This window comes from Porites lutea, chromosome 13 (assembly GCF_958299795.1).
Source record: "Porites lutea chromosome 13, jaPorLute2.1, whole genome shotgun sequence".
Lineage (NCBI taxonomy): Eukaryota > Metazoa > Cnidaria > Anthozoa > Scleractinia > Poritidae > Porites > Porites lutea.
This window is the reverse complement of record NC_133213.1, coordinates 21,403,978-21,427,610: the sequence shown is the minus strand read 5'-3', so window position 1 is coordinate 21,427,610 and position 23,633 is coordinate 21,403,978. Positions and strand designations below refer to the sequence as shown.

The 23,633-nt window shown below is 40.5% G+C and overlaps 1 pseudogene; it reads left to right on the top strand.

The window, feature by feature from the left end:
- LOC140923370 (fibronectin type III domain-containing protein-like) overlaps positions 1-20,224 on the top strand; it is a 40,941-nt pseudogene extending 20,717 nt beyond the window's left edge.
- The last annotated feature ends 3,409 nt before the right edge of the window (positions 20,225-23,633 follow it).

Genomic DNA, 23,633 nt, shown 5'->3' with positions numbered 1-23,633 from the left:
GGTCGACTTTGGGGATCACTTGCGGTCGAGGATCATTTGCGGTCCATTTTGGGGATCATTTGCGGTCTCGGGGTCATTTGCGGTTGGGGATCATTTGCGGTTGGGGATCATTTGCGGTACTGTACAGCACTCATCAGAAAAATCAATTTAAACTAGACATAGCCTGCGAAAACAGCCGTTTCTCTTCGCTTTTCGCCGCTGAGGACGTTTCGCGATAGCCTGCGAAAACATCCGTTTCTCCCCGCTCTTCGCCCCAGCGGCGAAGAGCGGGGAGAAACGGATGTTTTCGCAGGCTACTTTCGCGAGGAATAACGTCTGCGACTCAGCGACAGAAATTCCTTACTGATGACGTAAAATTGTTTACGAATGACAGGCAAAAGACCGAAGGCAATACAAAAGGCCACGAAGGTCAAATGTAAACGCAAAACAGTCAAAATTGGTGGAACATATTCTTCTCTAGAAGAAGCTCAGGGTTTGAGCTAGGATTTGATCACTAGGGGACAATTTGTCCCCTTGGCTAAAATTTTGGGGGACATTTTCATTTTTAGGGGGACAGAAATTTGTACACCCTTCCTTTTTAGCAGGGCTTCTGATAGGTCTCGGACGAAAAAGTCAAATTTCGCGGGATTTTTAGGGACAAATTCGCGGAAAAATCGGCCGATTTCGCGGGAATTTTCGGGGCAAACTTCGCCGAAAAGCAATCGGTAAAAAACGGCCGATTTTGTGGTTATTTTTCAAGGCAAATTTCGCTAGAAATCGATCGGTTTTGCGCTGATCAGACCAGCCTTTTTAACGTTTTCCTAAAAGAGGTCATCATTTGCTCTTTCAACAACAATACGCTCCAGAAATGAACCAATGGCAAAGCCTTTAACATGCTGGCTAGTGCCCAGTTTTTCGCAACATAATCTGTTTGCACGTTTCAGTGACGAAGTTCCAAGATAAATTTGCAAGTTTACGGCAAGTAAATAGCCCCTATAGCTGAAATAAGTTTCAAATATGTTGTACAGACATGTATTTGATAAGATTTCTACCGAATTTCGCGGTATTTTTCGTGTTTTTGTGAATTTCGCGGCTCCTCGACCGCGCGAAAAATCAGAAGCCCTGTCTTCGATTTCCGACAAAAATAGCAGTAGAGCGTGACTGAAACGTAACTTTGGAATGAACTTTAAAGGTGCGATAAAATATACTTTCCACCTTCTGTTTCAGCTTGCAACTTCTGTACCGAAATAAATCTCTTCGTGTGTGCTTCCTTTCGAGTTTTTTCCCTAAATTTTGAAGGGGAAAAATTGTCCCCTTGGCCGTTTTTTAAAGGGACAATTGCAGTGCGGGATTGGCGCAATGGCGCGGCCTGGCTCAAACCCTGAGAAGCATTTGATTTTTGCTGGAGCTCGTTCGCAGATGAACACCACACTTTAGTAAAATCGACCAGGAGAAACGTAAAATTGAACAAATTTGGTTGTGGAACCCCATGACTACCGGATATATTATGTAAACATTGATTTACGTCATCAGTATGGAATTTCTGTCGCTAAGCAGGGCTCGAAATTGCGACTTAATTTTTCTTATTTGCGACTAGAAAAACGAGAGTAGTCGCAAATTTGCGACTAGGTTTTGCCTTAACTGATACGAAATAAAAGGACTAGCACTTGAATTTTTGCTTAAATAACTTTAGAAATAAAAAGGTTCACTGAAGTAGCGTCTTATAATTTTGTTACAATCTCAAGGTTTACCGTAATTTACCTGGAATGCATACACGCAACGATATTCCTTCAACAGCACGCCATTTTCAGCGGGTTCTGTAAACATGTACACTGCAGGCTCATATTGCGTTTTGGTTTGCCGCTGACAGTCGTTAGTCACTGAGCAAGATCGAAGGAACAGAAACAAGCAGAAAAACTGGAGTCAATAACTTTCGTTGGTAAAAAATGAGTGCTTAAGGCTTCATTGTTTCTTCGTTTGACAGTAACGGTTAGTTTAAAAAAAAAAAGATTTACATGTAAAATAAATCGGTTCCAAGTGGGTTGCGAATCTACGTACACATGAAAACGAGGTTCAGCAAACAAAGATGGCGGAATGTCCGCATAGCACGTATCGTTGTATTGAATGATTCAGGTCTTCTGGGTTCTTTGAATAATCACTGTAGTAACACCCCTGATACTTCAGATGTAAAGCGTAATATTTAAAAGAATTCGTTACTTGTTTTGTCATCGGTGGAAAACCTGCAAAAGGTAAAACTAAAGGAATTTAGTTACGTAACGTAACCTATAACCATGTCGGATGTCCGCCCAGTACAAATGTTATTGCTATTTTGCAGAGATTGGAGGCATTTAAGAACTGCAGTTTCCTGCTGTAATATCTGTTCACGATTTGGAAATCTATCGCTTTGACTAAAATAACAGACACTAATTTGTGTGCCTTAACGCAGGTTCAACTTGATCGTTTAGATGAACTGGTGTTGTCCAAGATGCTAAACGTTCTGTACTATTAAGTCTCGAAATGACATGAAAGCTGTTGAAAGAATGAAAATTAAAGCGTTAATCATTTAAAAGCGTACTTATTTCTTGATTAAATGGCCTCAATTAATTTCGCGACTAACATTTTCAAAGTTGCGACCAAATTTTCGTAACTAGTCGCAAATTTGCGACCAGACATTTTTTTTAATTTCGAGCCCTGCTAAGTCGCAGACGTTCTTAAAGGGGAACGTTCCTCGCGGCGAAGAGCGATGAGAAACGGCTGTTTTCGCAGGCTAAACCTGACAGTGTTCCACATAAACCTCTCCTCCCTTGGCCCTATTTTATTGCTAGTCGCAGGTACAGTTTCAGTACGTTACTTACCATGGAAATAGAGGATATTACATGGCCGCGCGGAGATACGAAATTTCTCTTCGAGTGTTGAATTATTTCGCAAGTGAGCGTAGCGAACAAGTGAAGTATTTTTCAGCACGAGAAGAGAAATTTCGTATCTCCAAGCGGCCATAAACACCCAACCTTATTCACTTTATTAGTTTTTGCTGTGAAAGGCGCGATTTATTACATGTTATTTTTACACGTGAAGATATCATGTTTTCACGCGAAACTCACTTGGTATTTTATTGGTGTTTATTCAATAAAATGTTGTATTTCACAGTGTACAGGTAACATTAAATGGCAACAAGTTGGTTTTTAAGAATGTGAGGTACCCGGATGAAATTGGAGTTTATCAATGTGTGGCGGAGAATCCACATGGAATGATCGTGTCTTCCACGTATGTCAAAGTTCTAGGTAAGCACTTGGAAAATTGCATAAATAGTAAAATTTCCACTCTCATACTGGCGTGTTAGATAGGGAAAACTTAACATTATTTTGCAACTTTTGTATAAGATGAGGAATACTAAACATTGCTTGGATGCAGGAAAAACAAACAAACAAACCGCAAACAAAAAAGGTTGAGATCACCGTACAAATTTATGTAATAAACGCTGCCTTTTGCGCGTTTTGAGTCAGCTAGTATTTTCCTCAAGGGTAAAATTTCTCACACGTGAATTTTTCTTTTTGCAGCCATAAAACCATCTTTCGCGGAGTCCGGATTTGGTCCATTTTACTTGTTCAAAGGCACTGAAGGGCGATTGAAGTGTAATCCGAAAGCAGCTCCACGGCCAACTAAAGACGATTATGAATGGTATAAAGGAAACACTCTACTAACGTCATCACCACCCTACAGAATAGAGTATGGGGAATACAGTACATTGATAATTGATAACGTTGACAAGAATAGAGACGAGGGTGATTACAAGTGTTTTGCAAAGAACTTCTTGGGCAACGATGAGGCAACAGGAAAAGCTACAGTTCTTGGTGAGAATATCATGATGTATCGTTTCGATACAAAGTCGTTTCGATACAAGTCGTTTCGCGGATACAAACTCAAGCAGTGAAATTGCACCAAAATTTTGTTCACTTCAAGTATAGTTTGCGAGGGAACAAGAAAAACATTTTGGGTTAATATCTTCGGTTCTTTACTCCTAGTACGTGGGACTATTAACACCTCGAATGAATAAACTTGTATCGAAACGACCCGTTTTTAACCTCCTTAAATAAGGGAGCTTTGGGCTATGAATACGCTGTACCGGGGAGCTTTTCCGCTGCCCCGAAAATAATACCGGATACCGATAGGGTTTCTGTTCACACATACATGTAAGAACGGTGATTGGGTCACGATTTCTGTAACGGTACGAAGCTGCGCTGCGCTGATCTTAAAAGTGGAACGTCACATGTCACATATCGGATAGGTTTTGTGCCACACTTTACTGCAGTGTGAACAGTACATTCGGGCCGTTGCGGAAGTGAATAAGTAGTAAACTTCAAAGAGGACTGGAACCCACTGAGACGGAAGTGAATATTCAGGAGTGGGGACTGGGATTAAAAGCCTAAGCCTCTCGGCCAACCGCCCGCTCCGGCACGATGTTCGATCTGTGCGAATGACTTATTCCTAAGAACCAATGCGCTTCTGGCTGGCACATTAATATCAACAGGTGAAGTCAGCTTGAATATCGCCGGTTGCAAATTTTTAACAGTTATTGGACTAGGTTGAGCAAAGCTATGTCGTGTTTTGTCAGTGGCGAGACAGAGGTGAGACCTTGACGTCCTCGTCTTCAAGAAAAGAGAAAAGGAAACCGCTGTTTAGAGTTCACGTCCTCCATAAAAACGTGAGATTAGGAACTTTCTTGTTGTGGCAGGCAGTAAGACATGGAAATGTCACGACAAAAAGTGTGCTGCTCGTGCTGAGTTGTTTTGATCTTTTTTTTGATCCTTTTTTTTGGCGTTCTCGTTGCCGCCGCCGTTGCTTTAGCTTCCTAATAGCCAAGGAGTTACAGGTGCCAATCAAAACGCGCGAAAAATATTTATCTGGTAAATACTGCTGATTGCTATATAGCTGGAAATTTTTTCCCAGCAGCGCGTGTTTTCATTGGTTACTTCGAGGTCACATGACATCTAACAATGAAACTGTTTCCCGCCACAATCTCTGAGCAGGCAACATTGCCAAATCTATGACGTCAGAGGGTAAGAGTGCACTGCTTCCCGCGAATGTTGACGGACGACCGCCGCCACAGCGAGGTTTAATGAATTCCAGCTTCGAAATTTTCAGCAATATAACAAATCATTGGTCCCTCGGGAAACAGTTAATTTTGTTGCCGAGAATCTCAGTGTTTCCCGAGGCGGAGCCCAGGGAAAAATTGAGATTCTGTTGTTCTCGGCTCCACTGATAAAGTGTTTATTATTTTTTCTTTCATAGAGAACTATAATTACCGTGAGACCAGAAAATAAACAAGTTGACGAAGGAACACGCGTTGATTTGAGATGACCCGTCTCTTGAGTTGAGATACTATTGGAAAAGGGATAATGCTGTCATAACGTACAACAACAAAATTGAGTGGCTTGAAGGACCTAATGTTCTGACAATTGCTAGCATTACAGTTGATGATGCTGGTAATTATACTTGTGTGGCCTATACTCCTGATCGAAAAAGATCTGAAGACCAAGCATCTGCTACTATTGATATCTCAGGTACTCTTTTAGTGTATACCTTTACTCTGAGGGCCTTTAGGAAGAACGGAAAAGCTTTCGGTATATTGGCGCTTCTACCTTCAGTGTCTTTTTGTACTTTAGAGAGTGGCGACAGGTCTCCAGCTTTCAGCGAAGTAATGTCTGGGATTATTTGGTAGTTTAGATTGGTTTGTGGTATTCAAAGGAACCATATAATTATCCAATCATTGCTAATATTATGCACCCAAATGATCCTAGAAATCTTTGCGCCGAAAGCTTGGGGAATTTTTGCGTAAACTGTCCATTATCATCATCGTCATCCTCCTTCTCCTGATCATCATCTGATCATCATCATTATTTTTATTCTATTAGGATCTAGTGTAAAAACTATTGAAGTGTGTGGAAAGTTTACCTTTACAGTTTTTGTGTTTTTGTTGTTTTGTTGTTCAATGTTTTTGTTACAAGTTAGATTTTTGTTTTAATGGAACTTTGTAAAGTCAATACTGCCCTCGTTCATCATGGATGTTATATAATTTTCATAGTTTCCGTAGTAGAAAAAAGAAACTGTTATGACACTAACCAAGATTTTTCATTTTCGTTTGAATCCGATTTTTATAGGTGCTCCTTATCCGCCAACAAATCTTGCCATAACAGATTGTGTTAACCGCAATACAACGCTTTCCTGGGTCACTGGAGCAGCAAACAATGCTTCCATCACACGGTTTATTATTGAGCAGGAATCTACGTATGAGCCCAACGTGTTTTATGTCATTTTAAATGTCACAAACCCTAATGCGACGTCCTTTACCTTTAATCTGACCGGATGGGCGACCCTTCGTTTCCGTATGAGAGCTGTCAACCGCTTTGGACCCAGCCGTGCAAGTGTAGCCACGACTGAAGTTTGTCGAACAAGTGTTGGACGTAAGTATATATTTGGCTGTTCAGTGTAAACATGCCTCTTAACAAACTTTCAGCGATATTTATCCCCGGGCAAAGGAGTGTTATAGTGTAAATGCTATATTGATTTTGATATTTTTTAACTTAAAAAAATATAACTATTGTTTCGGTATATAAAATTGTGACTTGTCTTGGAACCATTCAATCATAACATCGTGCAGAACTTTTTGGGTTATTTCTTGATAATGAGTTCGATTTGAGACATTCTTGGAAGGGAGGTGACTTAAAATATTGTATTTTTTTAACAGCTCCAGATAAATATCCAGACAATTTCCGTGGAAATCCCAAGGGAGCGGAGACTCTCGATATTGTTTGGACTGTAAGTACACTTATCAATTTGGTTAAGAGCCTTCTCGATCTGCATGACTCGTCATATTAAAAGAAAGCCGAATTAACTAATTATTGTTTTATAGTTTATTCAAAATGTTTCTAAGTTGTTTACATCTTTGCCTCCTCATGGACTTTTTTTAAAACATTGGTCTTATTCGCCACTCTAGGAACGAGAGGAAACTGGATCGAGTTAACTTTCGCGAAGACTGCCGGGACTTTTACAAGGGACAGGGAAATAAGTTGACCAACAGCTGACCGGCGCTCTTTTAGTAACAATCCAAGAAACAACGGAAAACGTATCGGCTCCATTTCCCTTTTCGTTCCTATAGTAGCGAATTATAGTTAAAAATTCTCGCGTGGAGCCCCCACTTCCAGTCACCCCTAGGTTAACATAAGTTATGGGAAGAGGCGAGCCCGGAGGCGGAAAGAAGTGGGAGCTAAGGCCCAAGAGTGTGCCATTAGGGACCTTAAGCAACGACGACGACGACTTCAGTGAAAACGTTGGTAAAAAAAAAATTAATTTGCGTTCTTTCAAACTTAATCGCGTCTAGTTGGACCCGCTCAATATGTCAAATGCAGGCGACTTTTCCTGGAGTTGAATTCTTAAGGATTTTATTCAGGTTCAAAAAGATGAAGGAAAATTCGTCGTCGTATGACCCCGTCTTCCATAAAACGTCAAATTAGGAGGTTTCACGTCGTAGTCGTGCAGTGGACGTCAAAGAAATGTACTAAAAAGCGTGATGCGCGTGCAGAGCTGTTGTTTTGATCATTAAACCTATTGTATTTTTGTTTTCTTTGTTTTTTTTTTTTTTGAAGTCGTCGTTGTGGTCGTCGTCGTCCTCGCTTAAGGTCCCTATTGCTGCGGAGAGGACAACCTAACTGGTTTTGCTATTAATTTTTTTCGCAGGCAATGCCTAAAGTGGATTGGAATGCACCCGGCCTTTACTACATGCTGAAGTACAGACAGGTGGCCGAAGGGAAATCTGAAGTCGAGGACAAAATCCCTGATCCCGCTGTTGACGTTTTTGCGATACCAAATCCCGGTTATTATGAGCTGTGGGAATTTCAGATTCAAGCTGGGAACGAGGAAGGTATGGGGCCTTGGAGTCCTAAAGTACAATCACGTTCGGGTCAAGACCCGCCCGAAGGAAAGCCAGGAAATGTACAAACTGGAGGTGCGACCGCACGCACTGTTGAGTTGTCATGGCAACCTGTTACTGTCACTCGAGGAAGTGTGGATGGTTATAAGGTGAGAGCAGTTTCGTGCCTTTTGCCTTTTTTTCCCCTTTACCTTGAGTGAGACAAAAATGGAAAGATACCCCTGGAGCGAGATTTAGTTAATAGTCGTTCAAACTGCTGCGAACAGACTCGGAAGTCGGCCTTGATGAAGTTTCTTGTTCTTGTAGCCTGGGAAAACAGCCGACGTTTCTCGAAACACCACCACTGGTTTTCCCGCAGAAATGACGCCTAAGAAAGGAGCGCAGAAATTCCATACTGATGACGTGTCATCACTACCCTGATCTAGATAGTGCCTCTGATTGGTTGAAGTTAGTTTCTCTCGCGGAACGGCTAATCAGAAGCATTACCCAGATCGAGGTAGTAACACGTTATTAATATGGAATTTATACGCTCGTTCCTCAGACGTCGTTTTTCGGGGATACCAGTGGTGGCGTCGGGCAATGTCGGCTGTTTTCTAAGGCTTCTTTTATGGATTGGTAAGATTTTGTTATCGTCATTTTGGCCCTGTTGCACTGACATTGATCGAATCAGACAAATACAGCGAGTCACACCCAACAGTGGGTGTCAAGAATTGTGTTTTACAGTGGTGCAATTTTTATTTTTAGATTTATTACTGGGGTGAAAGTCGGCTGAATGCGAGACGTCGACGTGAAATTCCTGCTTATGCGTTGTCTGTGAATGTCCCAGGAGGTGCCACGACTTCGCATACTGTACAGAGACTTACGCCTTACACTAACTACAACTTTGCAATCACGGCTTACAACAGTGGTGGCGAAGGACCGGCCAGTGACGAAGCCTTTGCAGCAACTGATGAGGATGGTAAGTTATAGATAGAGACCTTTAGATTCTAGGACGAGATTTAACTTAAAGTTTTTTCGCGTATTCTCAAATAATAGACACTCCGCATTGCTTCATTGTACGTCCTTTTTGCCTAAACAAAACACTGTTACCTTGATTGAATGGAGGGTAAGCTATCTCCCAACCGCAAAATAATAAAACCTCTAACACTTTATCACTTGTGTCCGCTAACATGACATTCTCGCCAAAGCTCGTAGTAGAATGACGGCGACTATCACGTTTTCCCGCCAAATTGACGCTGGTTTAAGCGGGCGCACTAGTTAGTATTGAGAAAATCTCGTACTCGTAGTCGTACTTGTCTTAGATTCTAAAGCTTTCTAATGCCCGGTGAGGGAGTACTGAACAATTTTTTTCCGGAATGCCCCCCCCATCCCCCTCCCCCCCCCGTTTCTGTCTTTTTCACAGCCATTAAGGGCCTGTTTACATGGAGGTAAGGGACCCCAGGTAGGTGAGGTAACTCGCTTAGGTGGGGTAACCCGCCTGTCCATATAATCTCTCATTTTAATTTGATCACGTTTACATGATACGTGGGGTGACCCGCCAAGGCGGGGAGCCCGGTCTACCAGACCGGGCTACCCTCTCAGCCGGGGTCAAATTTTGCCATGTAAACGTTTCAAGGTGGGGTAACCCGCCTGGCCGGGGTCGGATTCGTGATACATCAAATTCTTGCAAATTTCACTTTGGCGGTGGCTTTGCATCATTATTAAAGTTAACAATAGAAAGCCATTGTACTGAAGGTTGCAGCAAGAGCAACAAGGAGGTGTAGAAGTGCATTAATCGCCAAAACACGTGGTTTGCCAGCATTTTTCTTGTTTACGTGCTTAGCGACCATTCAATAATCTTGAGAAAGTGCACCCCGGGATGGTGGGGTTGTAAGATTGCATATAAAGAGGGTTATTTTTTTACCCCACATAAGCAGGTTACTTCACCTACCTGGGGTCCCCCACCTTCATGTAAACAGGCCCTAAATCCGCCTGTTAGCCTTTTTACCCTATCATATACCTGAACCCTACAACCCTACCCTACCCCCTTCGGGTGGAGTCTTCCTGCGGGGTAGGGGGTGAGGGCTGGGTGTAAATGCAAAATGAATCATCGCAGTTACAGATGCAACTTCTGCAAAAGCTTAAAGAAAGTCTGAAAAAACCGAGGCTTTGCCGGGATTCGAAACCCTGTGGCCACCTTCGCGAAACCAACTGTCACTCTCAAAACAAGGCTAAGTGCTAAAACTTTTTTGTGAAAATAACTTTTGTTTTCTGAAATTTTTACTTAAGTCACTATTGGGAATGAAAGACTTTAGGATTTGCAAGCGTCGCCACCACGATAGGTGACAGACACGGGTGAAAGGTTCGCTCTTTTAAATTAAGATTTTCAATTAAATTGCCTTTTTATTCCTTCTTTTAGTTCCAGGTCAACCAGCAGAAGTCAACGTCTATGCTTTTGCAAAATACATCCTGGTCACATGGAAAACTCCTGTGGAACCAAACGGCGTGATTACAAAATACCGAGTGAGGTCGGCGCAGTACGAAGGTTCGCAGCCGAACGACGATCTACAGGCATCCTGGCAGGAAGTCGGGCCAGGCGTTTTTAGAAAGCTTCTTGAGAATCAGACGCCGGAGAGAAATTATGTCGTGGAAATACAAGCAGAGACAAGCAAAGGGTGGGGAGATAAATTCAGAAAGACAACTCGAACTGTGGCATATGGTCGTAAGTATTTTTTTAATTATAAAGGAGCTTGAGCAACAAATACGGCGGCGGCTACGAAAATGTCACATAAAAACTGAATTCGTGCTGCCTCAAACTTAATGCGCTTACTCCATCTTGCTCTTTACGTCAAATGTTAGCAGTTTTTTTTTTTTTCAGTTCTGGGGTTGAATTCTAAAGGACTCTATGGAAGTTAAGGAAAAGAATAAAAAAGTTGTTGCCCTGTGTTCACGTTCTCCGCAAAGCGCGGAAACAGGCATTTTCCCGTCGTAGTCGTGTTGCGATGGCAAAAGGGAGCTTTAGCAACGACGACGGCGACGGCAACCAGGACGTCAAAAAAGCAGTAGGTTTATTACGCAAAACAACATTTTTGCACGTGTATCACGCTTTTTTGTACATTTCTTTACCGTCCTTGCACGACTACGACATGAAAATGCCTAATTGCAAGTTTTATGGAGGACGTAAACAAGCGACGGCGAATCTGTTCTTCTCTCTCTAAACTTGAGTGCAGTCCTCAAGAAATCAGCACCAGGGAAATTCGCCTACACTTGCCATTTTCAGCAAATTGGAATAAACGCAACAAAGATTGAAAAAACGGGAATTAATTTTAAAACTGACGTTTTCGCTCCCGTTACCGTCGTCGATGCTAAAGCTCCCTAAAGATGTCCAAAAAGGCGCGATGCACGTGAAGAGTTGTTGTTTTGCCAATCTACTAAGCCTATTGCTTTTTCGCCGTTTCCGTTGACGTCAAAGTCGTCGTTGCTTAAACTCTTTTTAATTAGTGAACTAGTTAGTTACTTTGGCTCTCGGGCAACTGGAACTCGAACCGTCTAGGAAAATCAAAGCAAATAAGCAAATGAATGGTGAGGGAATGCAGTTATCATCCACACTTTACTTCAAGGGCAGCATGAGATATAGATTGTATTTTCAAAAGGGGACAAAGCAACAAAGCTTGATTAATATACAGGCATGGACGCTGAATTTGAACTGGAGTGACGAAAAAGTCGAGAGGCAAAGAATTGACACGGTGTGTTTTTTTCTTTAAATATATTCAACGTTTCAAGTCCATGCAGTTGCATGCTTGCCATAGTTTCCCTTAATAGTTACAATATAGACATTTAGATACGAAGACGAGAACCACTGCGAGTACGAGATTTGACTATGTTTTTTCGCGTATCGTCAAAAACTAGACAGCCCTGAAAGCCTCATTGTACTCTTTTACCAGAAAAGTTAGCTCTGTTACTTGTATTGAAGGTTGCTAAGCCCTCTCCCTATCGCAAAATGATAAAACTTCTAACATTTGACAACTTGTTTCCTTCATAACGACATCTTGCTAAAACCCTTAGTGGAATGACGACGGCTATGATGTTTTCCCGCCAAAATGATGCTTGTTCTCGCGCGTGCACTGCTTAGTATTGAGAAAATCTCGGCCTCGGGCTGTGTGCTGGTCTTAGAATCTTAAGGTTTCTGTTAACTTCGTTTTTCTTCTCAGCTCCTGCCAAACCTGAAAAACCCACTGTGGAGGGGACCGGTGCGGATAAAGTGAAAGTTACTTACAACTTTGGTCTTGGTGGAGGCTATACGCACGAGTTCCTGGTCATGTACCGAAGGAAATGTAAGCATTCTATCTTGAAAGGTTGTTCTATCTTATTTAGTCTGTGGTGTAACCGTTCAAATGAATTCTCGCGGTGCCATTTGTTTATCAGCAATTGCAAAATGAAATTTGGAACCTGTTTTTTTTTAGGAGTGAAAGGAACCGACTCTGTCTGCTCTCACTTAAAAAGCATTTTTCCTTGCGTGATAATTAAGGTGGCTCCGTAATTAATACACGAGCATTTAACTGTGACAAATTTTCCGTCATAACTTTTTGGTTTTTAACGCGATGGCTGCAAAACTTGGCAAAGAACAACAGATATCATTCGGCAATAACACAAAATATTTCGATTTCACTGACGGTAAATATTTCTTGAGAAATTAGTGCTTAAAAGGACCCTACTGTTCAAAGAAAATCGCGTCTAGTAAAAAATTTTGCTGATATTTTTTACTGAAATTTCTGGTATCGGCTTTAATTGATATAATAAATATGCCAGAGGAATTTCAGAAAAATCGTTGGAGCAGAAGTCCGTAACTAAAAGTCGGTCAAAATTCAGCTGTGAAATTGTTTTGGAATTTCAAAAATAAATTACTATCAGGTAGAAGGAGCCACCAGTTTGAATTTTCAGGACAAGTAAATTCAACGCTTGCTAATTCTTAAAACAAAAGCCGATTGCCTATCGTGCTATTCTTTGAAAGGTACTTTTTAGTTTTAGAAGAACTATAAATTGCTTCAAACTTTGCTCTGAAGTACAATGACTTGTTCGTCGACAGTTTTAAAATATCCCTCGGCAGTTTTGGCTCAAACTCCTGCTGCATACATTTTGATGTATTGCCGTGCATTTTCAACGACTTTTACTGCCGTTCGTTGCTTCCAACTCAGGAAAAAAGTATTGAGATTGGACGCTACCTCGTATCAGAGCTCAGAAAGAACTGTGCAGCACCTTTGTTTATGACTACAAAATGAGCACGAGCTGCAGTTCTGCGTGGAATTCGCACCTCACCCAGGGGGGACGAACGACAATGATGACCATGCCTGTGAACTGAATAACATCACAGTGCAAAATAAAATTATCGCAAAAATACTGCCCGTGAATCAATTTACAACTCTGAAATTTTTGTCACTCCTTCCTTCAATGAATGGGTATTTTTTTCTTGATTATTATGTTTTGCTCTGCAATACATGTTTATACAGATCGGTTCACAGACATGGGCATCATTGTCACTCGTCCCCCCTGGCTGAGGTGCGAATTCCTCGCAGAGCTGCCGCTCGTGCTCATTTTCTGGTCATAAACAAAGGTACTGGACAGTTCTATCTGAGCTTCGATACTAGGTAGCTTACAATCCCAATACCTTTTTCCTGAATTGGAAACAACGTAAAGCAGGAAAAGCCGTTGGGGATGCTTTGCAATACATCAAAATGTGTGTAGCAGGAGTTTGAACCAAAACTGCCAAGGGATATTTTAAAAATGTCGAGGAACAGGTCATTCGATGTCAGAGCAAAGTTTGGAGCAATTTATAGTGCTTCTAAAAACTGAAAATTACCTTTTAAAGAATAGCACGATAGGCAATCGGCTTCTGTTTTCAGAATCAGGAAACACACTGAAGTTGCTTGTTCCGAAAATTGAAACTGGTGTCTCCTTCTCCTGATAGTAATTTATTTTTGAAATTCCAAAACAATTTCACAGCTGAATTTTGACCGACTTTTAGTTACGGACTTCTGCTCCAACGATTTTTCTGAAATTCCTCTGGCATATTTATTATATCAATTAAAGCCGATACCAGAAATTTCAGTAAAAAATATCAGCAAAATTTTTTACTAGACGCGATTTTCTTTGAACAGTAGGGTCCTTTTAAGCGCTAATTTCTCAAGAAGTATTTACCATCAATGAAATCGGAATAGTTCGTATTATTGCCGAATGATATCTGTTGTTATTTGCAAAGTTTCGCAGCCATTGCGTTAAAATCGAAAAAGTTATGACGGAAAATTTGTCACAGCTAAATGCTCTTGTGTTAATCACGGAGCCACCTTAACTCTCCTTATTAGCTTTTCTCTCGATAATGTATTCATATGATATTGTTGAGAAAAAATTGATGTTGGTCACTCAAAGTTGAGACACAAAACCCATCTTTTTATTTATTTTGTAGTGGATGGAGAAGCCTTTCAGAACACGAGTTGGGTGAACCATTTTGAGAAGCAGAGCATCGAGATTGGAGGCTTAAATAACGAGCTTTACGAGTTTAAAACTGTTGGCAGAAATGATTATCCAGAAGATAATGATGTCAATACAAGAACAGAGAGCCCTGCCAGTGACGTCACAGAGGGACGGCCTCTTCCAGGGATAGTCAGTAAGTATCGCACTTCACTTCTCTTGGCTCAAAATAACCGTCGGTCAACGGCCAATGTCTGGCGAAAATGACCATTTTTCAGTGGGCCGGTCATTTGTTAAGTGACAAGTGAACATTACCGGCCACTGTCCAAAAATTATTTTAAACCCTGACTTTTAAAACAAAATGCTGTGGGGATAGTCTGTGTGCAGACCCTCCCCCCCCTCCCCTCCCCCCTCAAGTGGAATGTATTTTGTATCCTCGCAATTTTTCTCGGATTAACTGAGATGGCCAGAACTTTTAACTACCCATTTTAAGATGAAATTGAATTCCACATCTTTACAAATATCTTTCAGGCGGCCAGCGGTCAACAACTCCTATCCACCAGACTGCCTGGTTTATTGCCCTGCTGGTTCTTATCGCCGTTCTGTTGATTGTGTTGGTTATATTTGTACTTTACACTCGGCATCAAGGAGCTAAATATCCTGGTAAGATCAAATCGTACCTTCTATCATTACAAAGAAAACTTTCGCATGGAAATTTGTTGGTTATTCAAAGACTGTAGCCTGCGTCACAGACGGAAATAAACTTCTGGTTAACGCCGTCTGCGAAACGGCGACGAAAACCTTGTCCTTGGCCCGCAGCTGTGTACCAGGATTTGAGTACGCGCCGCGATTGGCCTGTTTAAAAATCCATTGTAAATTCGCCAATTATGTTGAAGGGAAACTCGAAACGCATTTCCGGTAATTTCTTGAGTCTTTTAGGGGCCGAGAACAAAGACCATGTGTTAGGTTAGGTCTTCGACGCAGGCAAAAAGACTTTTTGGAGAAATGTCACTGGATTCCAGTCTCCCTCTTCTTGCGTATTAGCACTTGTCTTGTTTGGTCAAACATTTTTTTCATTCATTTCATCAATGCATTACCGCCGTTCAGAGTCACTTCTGGCGCTTATAAAGAAACTGGTTTTCAACGTAACATTTGTCGCACCGTGTACACGAGCAAGTAAATTTGCCGTGACATAATATTTACTCATATGTAGTGTGCTTTATTGGAGTTTTTTTTAATCTTTTTGCCATGAAATCGACCTTTTCTGCTTTCCTTTTTAGTTGGCAAACGGGAGAAAAAGCGTGCAGCTCTAATTGATCATGAACCGCCGTTCGATGAAGAAGAAGGCGATGGAGGGTAAGAAAGCGTCAACCGTGTTTTCTTAGAGGGCACAAAAGAAAAATTTTAGATGAATAAAGAGAAATCTCGGGATGTACCTCATGCAAAATTGCCATGTAGAGACCCTATAGTCAAATATGACAGCCTTGACCACATGGTAACGTTATATGGTAGCCTGTCATGAAGTACCATCCACCAAGGTAGTCGATAGAGACCTTTAGATTCTAAGACGACTGCGAGGACAAGATTCTCTTAGGTAGTGCGCACGCTTGAACCAACGTCGTTTTGGCGGTTAAACACCTTAAGCGTTTTATTATTTTGCGATCACTGGAGAGGGCTTAACCGCCTTCAGTAAAAATAACAGTTTCAGCGTTTAGGGTGAAACACTTACAATGGAGCTTTTCGGGAAGTATATGTTTTGAGAATACGCGAAAAAAACTATAAGTTGTATAAAATCTTGTCGCGTGGTCGTCCTTTTTCTCGAATCGAGAGATCTCTAACTTACGCAACAGGACGGGAGAGGAAAGAATATGGCAAACCTTGTGTTACAAGCGTGACAATTATGTTTGAAAGGACTTTCCGCACTGAAGATGACGACAAAACACGTAAGTAATCGCCCTGTCACTCTTGTCAGACACAAACGTCTTGCTGTTTTCTTCTTTGTGCCACTACTCACCAATAACAGGGAAGCCGGGGCACCGCCCTGGTAAGTCGGAGATGAGGTGAAAGAGCCCCTGGGAAATCAGCCTTGATGTTTTAAATATCTGATATAAGTTTCGTTCACCTCTCCAGCCGAACGGAAAATCCGCCACCCTATCAGAGCCAGGGGTCACTACAGAGGAGCTCAGAAAGTGACCGAGACAGTTTGGACGATTATGGCGAGGGGCCTCAATTTAACGAAGATGGCTCCTTCATTGGAGAATATGGCGATGAGAAGAAGAATGCTCCGGACGAAAAGGATGACTCAGCTTTGGCGACATTCGTTTGAGTGTTGCGTATCCTTAGCTCTTCGTGTGGAATACTGACCTGTAGTGACCCACGCATTGGGCTTTCACACGGTGAAGAATCCTGCATAACAGGAACCACGTATTTTTTCGCGTTTTTCAGGCGAGCGGAGGCAAGCGCGAAGCGAGGGAGGAGCGCGAGACAAGCGCAACCGGAGAAGGCGCCAAAAATATATATATATTTTTTAAATATTTTTCCGCGCCTTCCCTCGTCGCGTGTGTCTCTCTGCGCTCGCTTTGTGCTTCTCTTAACTAAGAAACGCGAAAAACCAGCCCCTTTGCAACAGGCTAACGTTGACGTTTCTCATTAGATTCTTACTGATATCTTGCTGAAATGTTTTAAGAGTTTGCGAAGAGAAAGGACGATCAGAAACAATAGCGAGTCGATAGTTGTGATGTTTTCTTGTTTCCAGTAACTTGCAGTTGCTTCTGTTGTCCCCGCAATCGCTCAGGACTGAGGTTATGTTTCAGAAAGATATCGCAGAGCTTTGAATTTCATCCGCAGACGCAAAGTTAAAACTAAGTAATAATTACACGTTTTCATCATGGACTCTTGGCAAAAAGGAGTTAATGTTAATGCGTAGCTCACAAACGTTAAGAGCTGTTCGACAAATGGAGACTCGTATTTTATACTGCGCAACAATACCGTGATGCTTTCTGCTCGCGCTGGAGATGCTAAAACGAATTAGACCGTTTCCGCATTCCTGTGAACAATATACCGAGATAGCTTGAAGTTATCTAGTCTGCTACACAACCTTTTTTAGTGTCGTCACGCAACGCTTCTTGTGAGGATGAGCGTTGCGTGACGACACTAAAAGACTTAAGCAATGGACCACACTTACTATAGGTTTACTGGCTTGATAACCCACGCGGGATGTTGGGAGAACACGAGAACAGCTTGTAAATCACGAGCCGAAGGCGAGTGATTTACCAGCTTTTCGATTGTTCTCCCAACGTCCCAAGTGGGTTATCAATCAGGTAAACCCATAGAAAGTGTGGTCTATTGCTTTTATGAAATAACTGTTTTCTATGAGGTTACCGGCACAATAAACCATAGGTTTTCAAACAACCAGAAAGCGCGTACTATCGTATTTATTTTATAATAGAATTTATCCTTCCCGTGCTTACTACAAAAACATGCGGGAAAGATTCTATTTTGTCCTGAGAATAATCTCTCAGGTAGGGTTTTGAAGCTATTGCACTGTGTAGCAAAGATTATGCTGCTATTAATTTTGACGCAGTCGCCATGCAATCGAGCTGTAAAACTGGTCGTTACTTTTGGTTAAATTTAAGGTGCTAGTTTTTCTTCGCCTCCTTACAGCACAATACTTCCTTTTGAATATACCGGTCGTCGACAGTGATTGACGCCATACCTCTACAGCGAGCAAAAAGCTGCATGCCTTGTTCTTGCAAAGAGCAAGTATTTTAAGTTTTATTGTTTTTACAACGTTAAATTCTACGAATGCTTTTGAACTTCTGTTGTGTTGTTCAGTTTTATACGTGTCCTTACATCTTAAGAGCTTGTGGTAGAAAATAAGAAAGAACAATTTGGTTTTGAAAGCTCTGCTAAAATATTTCGCTATATGTAATACTCCAAAGTTTCTTGTGAAGTAGTGTCATTCTGCGACCATCAATTTCTGAATGCAATGTTTGTGTCCGTCAATTTTGGCCATTAAATGGCGATTTTGTTCTTTATTTAATTCGTGCAACATAGAAGACGACAAAGGTTAATGAAAAGTTGTTTTACAGTGGACATCCCTGTAATGTGTTCACTTCTTTCGGTAAGATTGGAGTATTGCCTCTCTTGCGCGATAATTTGATCGTTTAGGTTCATTGCATGCGGGCCAACAGTTTTGGTTCTTCTTTGATTTGGTGGAATATAGATAGTTTACGCTGCACCACAGTAATGTACTTATCTTGTAGGAAAGTTATAATTTGGTCATTCAAAAAGATACAGGATGGCAAACAGCGATTTTGTCGCTTTATGCATGGGTATTAAGAAGTTTTAGCATTGAAGACGAGCTCGAGTACAAGATCTCTTTGTTAAAAGTTGGTGCTTCAGGTAATAATTATGTATGTTGTGGCTCAGTTTTATCCTTTGGTTTAAATTTCATTTTTCTTTGTTTGGGGTATAGTAATGAATGATAATGAGTTTGAAACAAAGAAAAATAAAATTTAAACCAAGAATAAAATTAACATGTTCATCACATACCAAAAATGGAAAAAAGTAAGAAAACGTCACTTCAAGGAGTATATTTTTTACTTTTTTCCAGATGTATTGCGATGAAACACTCTGCCTAGTTTTGTATCAGCTTCTGAAGCAAAATGTTTTTCAAGTAGAAATTTTTGGAAAATTTTCGAAAATAAGAGATTAGATATTTGATTATTAGATATTTAAAGCGTAACGCGGTTCAAAATTTCCATTGTATCTGAAATGGTTTTGAGATGTATGAAACACAAGAAGCAAGCTAAAACGGGTTTATGGGATTGAATAGACCCTTTGTTGCTGGCCATTCACGTGATACAAAACCGCCATGCTGGAGGGCAAAGTCGCACTGGGACATGGCAAATAAAATGGCATACAAAATTTTTAAATGGTACTTTCCTTTATTTGTCGGCTTGTTCCACTGCGACTTTGCTCTCCAGCATGGTGGTTTTGTACCACGTGAATGGCTAGCTGCAAGGGACCTATTGGATTGAGCGTTGTGTAAAACTTTCCCACGGCTCTCACAGGAGTAAAGAATATGCAAATGTACGCATGTTAACTCCCAGAAACTATTGTCATGTAACTTCTCCTTAGGATACCCAACACATTGTCCAAGAGATAAGCGGTGAGAATAAGCAAATTCATCGGTCTGAGGATGTTATATGATATAACCCCAAATTCCCATATTTAACATTCAATAAAATGTACAGCTGCAGTAAGAAAGGAGAATTTTTAATGGTTAACTGAGCCTTGTCACGTCTGTCTAGTTCGGTTATTTTTTTTTTCGTTAATATTACCAATTGCGCTTCCTTATGCGCTTTGGAAATTAATGTTAACGAAAAAATTACTTGTAAACGAGAAGATCACAGCTTCATTTCCAACAGATATACTTCCCAAGCATTAAGTCAAACGTTGCAAACAACAAAAATGAACTTTGAGAAACTGTTAGGCTGACAAGTTTTCAAAAACCCACAATTTCAATCCTTTTTAATCTTCTTCTAGTTTGTCCATCCGTGTCTACTTTTGTACTTGCTGTGTTGTTAATATCTTATTTTAATGTTTTGAGCGATTTTTTTTATGTTTTCCTCAATTTGGCGGCAGTTTTTGCTAAAATTCATGATACAGCTCCTTAGGTTTGTTTCAAAATCTCGTTACTCGTCCTCATCGATGTTAAAATACCCAGTATTGTAGAGTAACGCCCAACATAACATTTTTACTTTAATTTTATGGGCGACGGATTTGTTTCCTACAGGAATAATGTTGTAAATTTAACGAAAGTGCGTAATGTAGTTATTTGTAAAAATAAACCCTTTTTTTAGCTGTGAATGGGCTTCCCTTTGTTTTGTTATAGAATGACGTTCCCTGAGACAATCAACTGGGTTGATAAATTATTAAGGGAGCGGTCTGCGTGTTTTGGGGAAAATGATGTTGATTTGGGAAGGAAATAGGGTAGAAAAGGTATACACATAAACCATCGAGTCCGCTAAGGGGGGATCAGAGGCACCTTAGTGTGGTGCTGGAATATCTGCTATTTGTCTACTAATTATTCACTTCATACTTTAATTTTTAACAACCGCCAAATCCAATATATTCGAAAAATCATCCAAAATTTCTCCAAAAATTATTGGACTAAGGACTCCAAACTAAAGGTGTGTAATTGAGTCATTTTTCGATTGGATAAAATCTTGACTAGATATTTAAGGAAAAAGAAGGAAAAACAATGCTTTTAACCAGCGGAAGATTTAAAGGGCTTAGTCATGTGTATATTTACTAAAGTTATTATATAATGCCTTTGCCCGCCCATGCAAAAAGAAGCAAATTACCTCCTGTTGAGTTGTGAAGATGTCAAACAAGTTTCATCAGCGAACGCTAACATAATTTTTTGACACTGAAGATGACTACCGCACAGGTCGTCGAAACGTCAGTCACTGTACTTCGACAACAACTATCCTATTTAGGACTACGTTCACCCGGACGATCAAACTCAACCTACTTTTGATAATTTTTTTTGGTGATTTTGCAGCCATAGGATAAAAACTTGAAAAAAAGTTGTATTAAAACGTGAATAAAAGGGTGCAATTTTTCTGAAGTTTGAATCCATGTCCATCATTGCCATCCGTAGCAACAGACGACAGGAAACAGTTTCAATGCATAAGTTTTTTCTGAAGTAGCAACAAAACTGGACCATTATTTCTTAGTTCAGGTGATGCAAATTAGACACGTTTTAGCTCAAAAAGAGTTAGCAAACAGTATTAACTTGCTCATAAAATTTTGATCCTTCGGCCGAGATCTCCACTAATTCGATTCACCATTTCAAACGCCCATGCAAATGCCATCATTATTTTTATCTGGTTCCTATTAATAATTGTTACACATTCGCACAAATTTACACTTATTTGTCTAATGGCAATGTCCTTGCGAGGCGAACTTCCTCATTTGATAATATTTTCATTAAAAGGACAACATGTACAACAGTTCGATTGATGAGCAACCGAAAAATCGTGAAGAAAGTTAAGTGGTACATGTATGTATAAATACCCCAGAAAACCGTTTCTTTCAAATTAAATTTCCGGTCTTAGTCACGAGCGTATTTTCGCATAATTTATGAAAAAGGCGAATTCCTTAGAGAACGAAGGTCACGTGATCTATATTATGAAACAAAATGTACGAGCTAAATTGGGCCATTGGAAACTCACGGGTTTGAAACTGAAGCACAGTGTTCATAAACTTCGTCAGATTCCCTGAATAATTCAGAAAAATGTGACCTCAATCTCCTCCAAAACAGCAAATGAAGGTAAAAGATTTTTTGCCTTATGAATTTATTCATTGAAGATGTTCCCCGCCAACTTGAGCGGCTTCGTTACTAGGCATAAAGACGAGAAAAAATGCTATCTAAACGGAAAAAAAATTGATTTGCATCCCAAACCGATGAACTGAAGACAACCAGGCTGTATACTTCAGTATTTATGACCAAAGTGTACCGTAAAAAGTTGAATCTGCAAGCGCGAACTTAAAGTAAATGTCTAAAACCCAAACTTTAAAAAATACGCCTACATGTCAATTAGGAATTAATTAGGAAATTAGAAATTAATTAGCCAATTAGGAATTATTTAGGCTTACTCATAAGCCACTTTAGGGACATTTATCCGCAGTTTAGGCATGTTTAAGGGCGTAAAACCAAAACAAATGTAAATACGACGGCTGTGCGGGTATGTTACAAGTTAATGCCCCCAACAATCGTTTACTTGTAAATCTAAAAGCATTTTTCTAAAATAATGTTTTTACCATTAGGTGGACAGTCTATTTGCAGGAAAGACCTGTCACTGGTTGATTTTATTTTCACCTTTAAACTTGGCATCGTTGCCAGATGAAATAGAGATCGGAGCCAATTTTTTTGCCGATGAATTTCAACGGCTTGTCGACTCCACTTCAATAACGCTAAACTATATCACAGTTTTCTAATAAATAACGGTTTGAAAACGTTGCTGGATCATGGTCGACTGTGAAAACGACATGTAGTTTCTAGGGAAGACATTGTCTAAATCCTGATATCTTAACAGTCCACGGACAGCTGACTATTCGATTAAATTATGCAAAAAGAAAAAAAAACCTTGACAGCTTACTATACCGGACGTCCTGTGAATTGGTGCCGCGTTATTTTTAGAGTTGTACGCTTCCTGAGAAAGGATCATAAGAGGGAAGGTTGATGAACACAGGTCTACTGATATCTAGAGTTCGTTGAACGTAGTGCATAAAGTGCGCGGGATATTGTATAGCCGACTATCACAAGACGAGCTTTCACTTGCAATCTCAAGGCTCTATATCCTTTGTGGCTCGTGAAAAAAGGGAAGTCTTGTGCATCGTACGCTGAGTCGGGCGGGAAGTCTCTTTTTGGCTACTGTAAGTACAGAACTAAAGGAATGATATGTCTTTTTTAAGAGCTTCCAGAGCTACAGTTACAAACCCTGTTTGCCAATGTCAGACAAGGGAATTTAGGGACGGTGCGTACAGTATACCGGAAAGAGCTGGCTGACTGTTGAATGGAATTTCTACTTTGAGAATTTGATAGGAGCTTCTGAATTTGACATCTTTAATTTCTACTTGGGAAACGAACACGTTAGAATCGGTGTTATGAGGAGGTCTACGTACGAATTGATGTGCTTACACCAGCAAATTATATATAGACTGATCGGAGCACAGGATCAGAGAGAATAATTCGGGCTCTCTAATGCAACTGCAAGCTCTGACCTTTGCAATCATTCATTTTTGTTCTTTTGCACATTTTGCTATCTGCTTAATAACTGGGATTACTAAAAGATCAACCTTAATGTTACTCAAAATGTTACTGTAATATAAGCATTGCATGATATCATTTGCGGTGAAACAAAGACAAACAAGGCCCGACAATGTTTCATATTTCATTGCGTAACATCAAAATGATTTTTGATTGAATTCGACCAATGCAGCGCAGATAACTTAATTTGACCATTGATGTTCTTCTGTCCTTCCCTGAGATCGGCTGTCAAGCTGGATCCTTGGTGAATTTTTCCATCGTTTAATTAAGGCTGAAAAGGAAAAGTATTCGACCAGAGGTCACCCGGCCAGAAATATTCCGAATCAGTCCAACTGAACTGTTAGCTTGTCGGAAGATTTAAAAATTAGGGAAAAAAAACATGGTGCTGCTTAACGCACCCGATAGCTTCGATCTGACGCTGGTCTTCCGCCTATGCGAATT